Here is a 10,064-nt window from a genome sequence, read left to right on the forward strand (position 1 = left end):
GGATAAACAACTAGATAGTCAGATCCCGCACATACCAAGCGTTTCAATAACATACACACAATATGCTCGATATGTGCAAATACAACATGGCATCACAACATGACTCTACAACTCAAGTATTTTATTCAATAGGCTCCGAGGAGCGAGATATTACAAACATGGGTCTCATGATCCAACACTCAGAGGATACAAGTCAAAGCACATGCGGAAGCTTAACATGTCTGAGTACAGACATCTACAAATGAAAAAGGCTGAGAAGCCTGACTATGTACTAGATCCTGCCGAGGGCACAAGATCGCAACTAAGGTAACAAGCTAAACGTCGAAGTCCACGCGGAACTACTAGTGAGACTGAAGTCTCTCTACAAAAACATAAAATAGGCAAACGTGAGTACAAATGTACCCAACAAGACTTACATCAGAACTAGCTACATATGCATCATTATCAACAAAGGGGATGGTGGGGTTTAACTGCAGCATGCCAGGTTTGACTCGGTGTCTATCCTGAACTACGACTGCAAGTAACTCTTTTGAGGTGGCGCACTCGAGTCCACATATTCACCATATCAATACACCACTATGGATCCGCTCCCGCCTCCCTACGAGAACACCATCCACAGCACTCACGCTTATCTTGCGCATTTTAGAGTATCCACTTTCACTTGTCTATGAACTGTATAGGCAACCCAGATGTCCTTTACCGCGGACGTGGCTATATAAATAGATGATATTAACCCTGCAGGGGTGTACTTCTTCACACATGCTCTCACCACTTATCACCGTTTACACGACATGTACTCGGCAACCTTCAAGCGGAAGCCCAACGAGGGTGCCGGCCACGGCCTACCTAAACACTCACGTCTCTACTCCAGGTTATCGCTTATTCAGGTTCCATCCGCAGGGAGTCCGGCCGAGGTTTCCACATATGGCCCCGAACGATGTGTACAGGGTTCCGCGACACTAAACGGGCGCCCGGCATACCCGGACACGTGCCTACCGCATCACAGCCCACCCCTCGGGTCAGCGCTGCGCACGGCCTCCGGCATACTACAAACACTAGAAACTACTTGCAACTCCTGGACAGAGGACAAGGGTGGTTAAGAAGCCGAGAGAGTCAATTAATTTGCCCAATGCGTGGTAGTAGTTGTTCATGGATCACAAACACAGAACTCAGTTCCTAAGAACGGCTTCAATGAGACAACCCACCATGTACTCCTACATGGCCTCTCACCGCTACCTTTACCAAATCATGTTCACACACTTAGTTCACACAAAGTAGGACATGTTTACACACCTTTGATTCATCCCCGATGAATCCGACCTGACTCAACTCTAAGCAGTAGCAGGCATGACAAACAAGCATGAATGAGTAGGCACATCAGGGCTCAAACAACTCCTACTCATGCTAGTGGGTTTCATCTATTTACTGTGGCAATGACAGGTCATGCACAGGAAAGGGGTTGAACTACCGCAACAAGTAACAAATGAATCGTTGTTGTCCTAATGCGATAAAAGAGAGGAGGAACGAGAGAGTGGGATTGTATCGGAATGAACAAGGGGGTTTTGCTTGCCTGGCACTTCTGAAGATAGTACAGTTCTTCATCGGCGTCATCGAACTCATCGTCGGAACGTCGTCTATCGAGAGGGGACAATTACCGGCAACACAGGAGGAAACACAACCAATGCAATGCACAATATGATGCATGATCATGACATGGCAAAATGAGTGTGTTGGTCTAATGGAGCTACAACCAGAAGAGTTTGAGTTATTTTGAACCCATGGTTCAAGTTCAAATTCAAACTATGAGATTATTTACTGCATTATCATGTTTTGATATGAACAGCAAGGTTAAGTTGCTTAAAAATGCATGAAACCAGTACAGATGGATAGATTGGATTTTTCTGATCATTTTTCATATATACATTATTTCAATCTGAGTTATTAATTATTTTTTATGATTTTTAGAAGTTTTACCTAATTTCTAGAATTTCCTGGATTAATAAAACGTTAGAAAACATTTACTGCATCAGCAGGTCAACTGGGTTGACCAAGGTCAAATCTGACATGTGGGGTCCACTGTCAGTGGCACAGTGGCTAAACAAAGTTATTAAACCTAAACTAAAACTAAGCAGCGGTTATTAGGAGGTGGGGCCCAGTGTGAGTGGCTAGCAGGGATAGTTAGTTACACCATTAGCGACTAATGATGTCGCCACGTCGGCTTCGCTGGAGTTCGGCCGGCGGCGACCAAAACCGACGACATAGACGCCGCGGAAGGCGCTACAGGGGACGGTTACGAGGGCGGTTTGCGGCTATGGGTTGCTGGCGCACGCGCGCATCCAGCGGTGGCCATGGGAGGGAGCAAGGTGGGCCGTAGTGGTGGTGGCGTCGAGCTGGGCAGCGGCCGGAGTTCGGTGGTGCACAGGCGCGGGGCTACGGAGCACGGGGAGACCGACTGGGGTTGTCTACGGCTTCCTGGCATAACCAGGAGCACGACCGTGCGCTCGGGTTCAACTATCGTGGACTAAAACGACGGCGGCGAAGAGGACGCCAGCGGTGAGCTCACGGCATGGCGGGGATCGGAGCTAGCGAGCATAAAGGAGAGAGGGAGAAGACGAGTTCGACGCGGAAGCTCATAGAGAGGCTAACGGAGGGGTCGGCAGGCACGGGGACGGCCGCTGGGCAGCGAATCGACACCGAGGATCTCTGGGAACCGAGGTTGAAGAAGACGTCGGGGACGGTGTTGTGGTGCTTCCCCGGTTGCTTGGCTCGGCGTGGATGAAGAAGACGACGATGCGGAGCTTGAGGTCTCATCGGTAGGGAGTGAGGTGGCCGGTGGCCATGGCTACGGCGAGCGGCGGTCTCGAGTATGCTCGGCGGCGCGAGGAAGAGAGACCAAAGGAAGGGGCGAGACAGAGGAAGGAGGGGACAGTGAGAGGGGGTCCTCCTCATCTCCTGGGCGTGTAGGTGGACTCGGGGGAGGCTAGGCACCGCGAAGCGGGAGGTGGCGCGCTCGGCCACGTGCGAAGTCTCTCCCTCTGCCTACTGGCAGGGGTTGAAGATGACTGGCAAGTCACCAGGTGGGCTGGGCCTCTTCTGCCAGGTAAGGCCCAGGTGAGGTTTCTCTCCTCTCTGTCTTTTCTGTTTTCTGTTTTTATGTTCTGGTTTAAAATATATACTAAACCATTTCATAAAATCCTTGAAATAATTATGGGTGTCGTCTGAATTATTTCAGTGACCCTTAACAATTTCCAACATTTTTGGAGCATCTAAAATATATATATCATTTAAATAGCTCCAATTCAAATATGTTTGAATTAATTCAAAATCCAAAATGCCATGGAAAAATGTGCATCATCTCTGGTTACTCTTTCCAGCATTTTCCAAAAATGATGAACATTTTTTAAGGCCATTTGGGATCCTGATTTTTTTTAGTTGAACCTATTTGAATTTCATTGATGCTAGGTTTGATCAATCCCCATTTCAAATTCAAAAGAATATAAACATGATACAACACATGACTAGCTAGCTCAGAGCATACCAGAACTAGGTATGTGACAACTCACCCCCACTAAACAAGAATCTCTTCCCGAGATTCAAGATGTGAGGTAAGAAGACATAGGGGATGCAAAGCTAACACAATCTTCATGATCCAATTATCCTCATCGAGGATGTTGATTCGTTGCATCATATTGATCCTGACGTCTTTGCTTTCGAGGTCTTCTTTCTAACACAAGGACAAAAGAGCGAGATAACTCTAAAGGGACGGATCATCTTAATGATCACAAGATCAACTCACGGAATGAGACGTAGAAACATCTTTTGAGCTGAGGGACAAAACACATATGAGGAGCGATGGAAAGAAGCAGATAACGAAGGTTCAGATTGATAGGATACAATTCCATGCTTAGAAGATGGTGCATGGTTTCAAAGTAGCGAGGAATAATTGCCATGATTCCATAGTGAGACACCTTGGGGGAGGTAGACTCATAGAATTATTCCCTTCAGTGGCAAAAAGAATTACTTTTGATACAGAGATCAATGAAACTCTCTATACCATCCTAAGGCATATCACAATTGATTGTTTGAAGGAGTTCGAAGGAATGGCATACTCATACTAGAATGGATGATGTGGATTACATTGTTGAAGACAATGCAATTGATGATTTTGCTTATCATCGGCAATGGACAGGACCCATCGTAGGACAACTTTTGAAGATGATCCGGAACAACAATTACTAAGAGGGAAGCCCATGGGAAATTGGCACAATGGCGGTGCAAGCTGGGAACAAAATGCAAATGCTAGGAATGATCCGACCATCATATTTGCCTGAGATTCAGATCTGGTTGGTAACGGAATATTTCAGACAACATGTCTAGAAAATGAAAGGTAGCAACACAAATCGACGAGATGACGTTGCGAGATTCTCAGGAAATGGACTATGGTAGTAAGCTCCAAAACATGAGCTGGTTCTACTAAACACATGTGAACATGTTGTCCCAGACAAGCATGACCACATAGCAGTCTTACAATGGAACACTACCGAGTCCTAGTTGGGAACCATCATTGCAGAGAGCGAAGTCCTTGCATAAGTCATATGATGTAACGCCCCGGATACAACTTTCCATATTTGTAACTCTGACTCTTGCCATTTCCGGCTATGTGATTTATTATTTCCTTCGTGGTTGGGTTTTTGTTGTTTATTTTGCTTTTTGTTCTTGTTATGCATCTTGTCTCATGTCATCATCTGCACTTCATCTGCATGTTTTTCAAAACTTGCATCCGTTCGGGTTCCGCCGTTTCTCTCCGTTGTCCGTTCTGAGCCCGACCACACTCGCACGCGCCCGCGGCACCTCCGAAATATTATTTTATAAGTGGCACAAAAATGTTCTCGGAATGGGTTGCAACTTGTCGTGCGGTCTTATTATAGTGTAGACAGAGCGCCTGCCAAGTTTCATCACATTCGGAGTTCATTTGACTGCCCAACCGTTAAATATATAACCACGATATAGTCGGTATATTCGTCGGACGTTTCGGTCTCTGAAACAGTTGCCGGGCTGCATTTCTCCCCCCTTCTCTCAGCCCAACCCCCTCTACACAGCCCACCAACCCCTCTCATAGTCCCTCTCCGCTCCAGAGCCGTTCGATGGAGATCGTACGCTCCGAAAGCCCCCAAAACCCCGAACCCTAACCCCTCTTTCTATAAATAGCAGCCCCCCTTGCCATTTTTGTCACCCCTAACCTCTCTCCTTGATTTCCGTGCTGTCCCAATCATCAGCCGCCGTCACCTCCCACCTTCTCCTTCGATTCTGGCGCCCTCCACCTCAACCGCGACACTTGGCGCACCCCGATTGGCCCAGCCACCACCATCCGGCGCCCCTGGCCACTCCCAGGCCTCCACGTCGCCTCCCCCTCAGCCTCCGCCGCCGCGGCCCGCCAGGAACCCAGATCGGGCCCTGGGAAGCCCATCTGGGCCCCGAGCTGCCCAGCCCCTGCGCCCGAGCGCCTCCCGCTCCGAAGCCAGCGTCGGCCTCGTCCGCGCGGCCTTCCCCGTCATCCCGTCGTGCCCAGCCACCGGAGCCGCCGTCGGCGACGTCCAGGCCAGCCCGTGCCGCCCTATTCCTCTCCTTCTCCTCCTGGTTGGCTCCCTCTCAGGCCCTCTCTCGCTTCCCGCAGGTCGCGCCGCCGCCTTGGAGCTCACCGCCGGCGCCATCCTGCCCTGCTTCGTCCAGCTCCGGCCAGATCCGGCGCCCCGAGGCCGGATCCATCCATCCCCGACCTCGCCGGAGCTCTTCCCCGCCGCATCGTTGTTCCACATCGCCGGTAGCTGCCGCCGCGCTCGTTCCTGCCTCTGCAGCGAGCAGAGGAGGACGACGATCTCTAGCCCCGTTCGCCTCCGTGCGTGGGCCAAACAGGCCATGCGAGGCCCAGCGCCTCTACATTCCCCGGCCTGCATGTTGGCCCGATGTGAGCAGCCGCCCAGCCCCTCCTCTCTGTTAGCCCATCATGCACCAGATTCGACCCGTTATGTTTTTTTTCCTGTTCTGTGAATTTCCTATTTTCCAAGGAATTGGCAGTTTTACAGAAAAAACCCCTTTTGTTCATGCATCTAATAACGAATTAACCATGCATCATATGTAAATACTTTATACATGTAAAATGCTTAGAATTTTGTGTAGATTAATAATATGCCATTTTCATCCATGTTTAAAATGTTTAAATTGATGTTTGCATTAATTTGCTTAAATGACATGCCTCTTTAAACCGGACATGCATCATACTTGATTGTGCATCATGCCATGATTATGCTTGTGCATTTACCATGTTGTTTGTTTCTTTCCGGTGTTGCTTCTTAGTTCCGGTAATGTTGCGATTGTGATGATTCATTCGACTACTCCCGTTCGTCTTCTTCATGGACTTGTTCTTCTGCCTTGCGGGATATCAGGCAAGATGACCGCTACCCTGGATCTCACTACTACCATTGCTATGCTAGTTGCTTCGTTCTATCGCTATGCTGCGCTACCTATTACCTGTTTACCAAGCCTCCCATATTGCCATGTCAGCATCTAACCTTTGACACCTTTCCTATGCAAACCGTTGTTTGGCTATGTTACCGCTTTGCTTAGCCCCTCTTATAGCGTTGCTAGTTGTAGGTGAAGTTGAAGATTACTCCCTGGTGGACAGGATTGTGTTGGGATATCACAATATCTCTTATATTATTAATGCATCTATATATTTGGTAAAGGCTGGAAGGCTCCGCCTTATGCCTGGTGTTTTGTTCCACTCTTGCCGCCCTAGTTTCCGTCATACCGGTGTTATGTTCCCGGATTTTGCGTTCCTTACACGGTCGGGTGATTTATGGGACCCCCTTGACAGTTCGCTTTGAATAAAACTCCTCCAGCAAGGACCAACATTGGTTTTACCATTTGCCTCACCACCACCTATATTTCCCTTGGGAGTAATTAACCCAAGGGTCATCTTTATTACAGCCCCCCCCCCCCCGGGCCAATGCTTGTCTAAGTGTTGGTCCAAACCGAGCGATGTCCGGCGCCCCCTGGGCAACCAGGGTCTATGCCAACCCGTCGTCTTGCTCATCCGGTGTGCCCTGAGAACGAGATATGTGCAGCTCCTATCGGGATTGTCGGCACAGCGGGAGGTCTTGCTGGTCTTGTTTTACCATTGTTGAAATATCTTGTAAACCGGGACTCCGAGTCTGATCGGGTCTTCCTGGGAGAAGGTATATCCTTCGTTGATCGCGAGAGCTTGTCATGGGCTAAGTTGGGACACCCCTGCAGGGTATAATCTTTCGAAAGCCGTGCCTGCGGTTATAGGCAGATGGGAATTTGTTAATGTCTGGTTGTAGATAATTTGACACCAGATCCGAATTAAAACGCATCAACCGCGTGTGTAGCCGTGATGGTCTCTTCCCGGCGGAGTCCGTGAAGTGAACACGGTTTCTGGGTTATGTTTGACGTAAGTAGGAGTTCAGGATCACTTCTTGATCATTGCTAGCTTCACGACCATTCCATTTGCTCTCTTCTCGCTCTTATTTGCGTATGTTAGCCACCATATATGCTTAGTCGCTGCTACAGCCTCACCACTTTACCCCTTCCTTTCCCTTTAAGCTTTGCTAGTCTTGATACCCATGGTAATGGGATTGCTGAGTCCTCGTGGCTCACAGATTACTACAACAACAGTTGCAGGTACAGGTTATGCGATGATCATGACGCGAGAGCGATGCTTGCTTGCGTTGAGTTCTTCTTCTGCTTCTTCGATCAAGGGATAGGTTCCAGGTCGGCAGCCTGAGCTAGCAGGGTGGATGTCGTTTGAGTTTCTGTTTGTGATTCATCCGTAGTCGGATGATGCTCTTTTGTATTGTGATGTTGTATTCGTGTGGCATTGTATGCCTTATGTATGTATCCCCATCTATTATGTAATGTTGATGTAATGATATCCACCTTGCAAAAGCGTTTCAATATGCGGGTCTATCCTTGTGGGACCTTCGAGTTCCTTTTGGATAGGGTCGCATATTGGGCGTGACAAGTTGGTAATCAGAGCCTCGACCGAACATAGCAGCCCCCTTGATTGTTGGCCGTTGTTGAGTCTAGAAAAAAATTGAGTCTTAAGATTATATATATCGGAGAGTAGGAATTCTTTTTACTCCTCAGCCCCCTTCGTCGCTCTGGTGAGGTTTCTTGACGTAGATGTTTTGTCTTTCCTCTCCTCAAATTTCACTAATTTTTTTTTAGGATCACGCGGGTATCTTGGAATCATTCCGATGGTTTTGTGACGAGAACATTGTTCTTGGTGCCTCCTGTCTATTATGTGGCTTTGACCCGGGGAGTTGAGCTCCGAGGTGTTGTCGTCACAATTTTATCGTTGCAGTTCTGGAATACCTGAGTTTTGCCGACATCGAAAATCTCTTTTATGCAGTTGTTGGTGAGATAACCTCGACGCCACCCAGTACTGGGGCGGGAGTTCGGGAGTATTTCCATAACTTGTATAACGGATGCTTTTCGAAGGTTGAGGTACACGATTTCCGAAGTTTTCTTGGTTATGTGTTGACGGATGGATACCGCTGGATGTAGGTATTGTTAGTTTGGGTGAGATATATTGCTTCCCCTGTATCCCCAACACCAGATTGCATAACCAGAAAGTTTCGGGAGTTTTATATGTGGGAATTCAAGTAGCTCCTAGAATATCTTTCCGACAGATGCATGATATGGGATTGGGTAAATCTCTATCATATGTATTTGTTCCGGCTTATTTCTGCAAGCCAATCCTTTGTTTTGTTTTAATTGTGGTATACGAGTTGCTTCGAAGTCAAGTGTTGCATCCATACCTTTCATAAACGGTGTTCTCAAATTGCTATGTGAATACTAATCCTTCTTGATCATCGAGGTCGTCATGTTAATTCTTTTCCAACCGGTGCACTTCTCTTTGAGATGATCCCATCATTCTCCCCATTCGCGAGATCAATTCTAAGTTTTCTCAACGGTATCGGTTTCATCCGTCCCCAAGTTGCCTTTGTTTTCCCGCCCTCCCACCCTTTTTCTTCAAGGACTCAGATTTCTTAATCGGGTATCCATTTTACTGATGGGAAGACTCTCCATTCTTTTCCGTCAATGTTCTTATCCGGTGATTTCTCACGAAGATACTAACGGAGCTTCAAGTTCATTATTCTTTGTCTCTTTTCTTCTCTGGTGGATTAACTTCAAGTTTCGGTGTTGATCATATCTCTTCCTTTCGTTTCACATATCTTCCCATGTGAATTTCTTATCCAAGGCTCTCTTATTTATTCGCCTCTACCAGTTCATATCTGAAGTCTTGAATATATCTCGGAAGATTTGTGTTTCCATTCAAGCTATTTAATTCAACCAGTGCAATCTCTCTTTAAAATCATTTCCAACGGTGTTTTCTTTTTAGTGGGCCCTAACCCACAGGTCTTTTCCTAGGATCTTAACTGACTCTTTTATTTTTCCGGAGCCATTCCCAAAGTCTTTCGAAGTTTGACGTAAGAATGAATTATCATCAGTCATATGTCTTTCTCCAAGATCTTTCAAATTCTTTTCGTCATTGGGTCAACCTTTCTAATTTTCATTCCGGAGTGTCTCAACAATTCATGGTGGTGTTTCTCGTCGTCATTCTCTAATTTTGAAGACCGAAGAAGAGTTCCTCTTAAATCTTTAACCGTTCTTCCAGAGATTCATGGTTCTAGCTTGATGCCATCCTCTCATAATTGTTTTCGATTGTGAGAATTTTTTTCATCCATCCGGAGCAATTCAAGAGTCTTTTCAGATTGATTCTCCGTAGCCCATCATCTCAGAATTATTCATTCAAGCTTTCAGCTCTCGTTCTCCAAATCATACCGGTGCATCGTTCAAGTATTATCTAATCAGCTCAGGATCTCTGCGTTCACTTGTATCTAAATTCTCTCAAGTATCTTCATTCTTTCCGGTAATTTGTGCCTTTTCTACTTTCATTTTCAATTCTTACGGTGGTTCGTTCGAGATCCCTCTTCCTTTGCTACCGTATCATTTCATTCGTTGTTTCCAATCCCACCGGT

Source organism: Triticum dicoccoides, chromosome 7B (assembly GCF_002162155.2).
Source record: "Triticum dicoccoides isolate Atlit2015 ecotype Zavitan chromosome 7B, WEW_v2.0, whole genome shotgun sequence".
Taxonomy (NCBI): Eukaryota; Viridiplantae; Streptophyta; class Magnoliopsida; order Poales; family Poaceae; genus Triticum; species Triticum dicoccoides.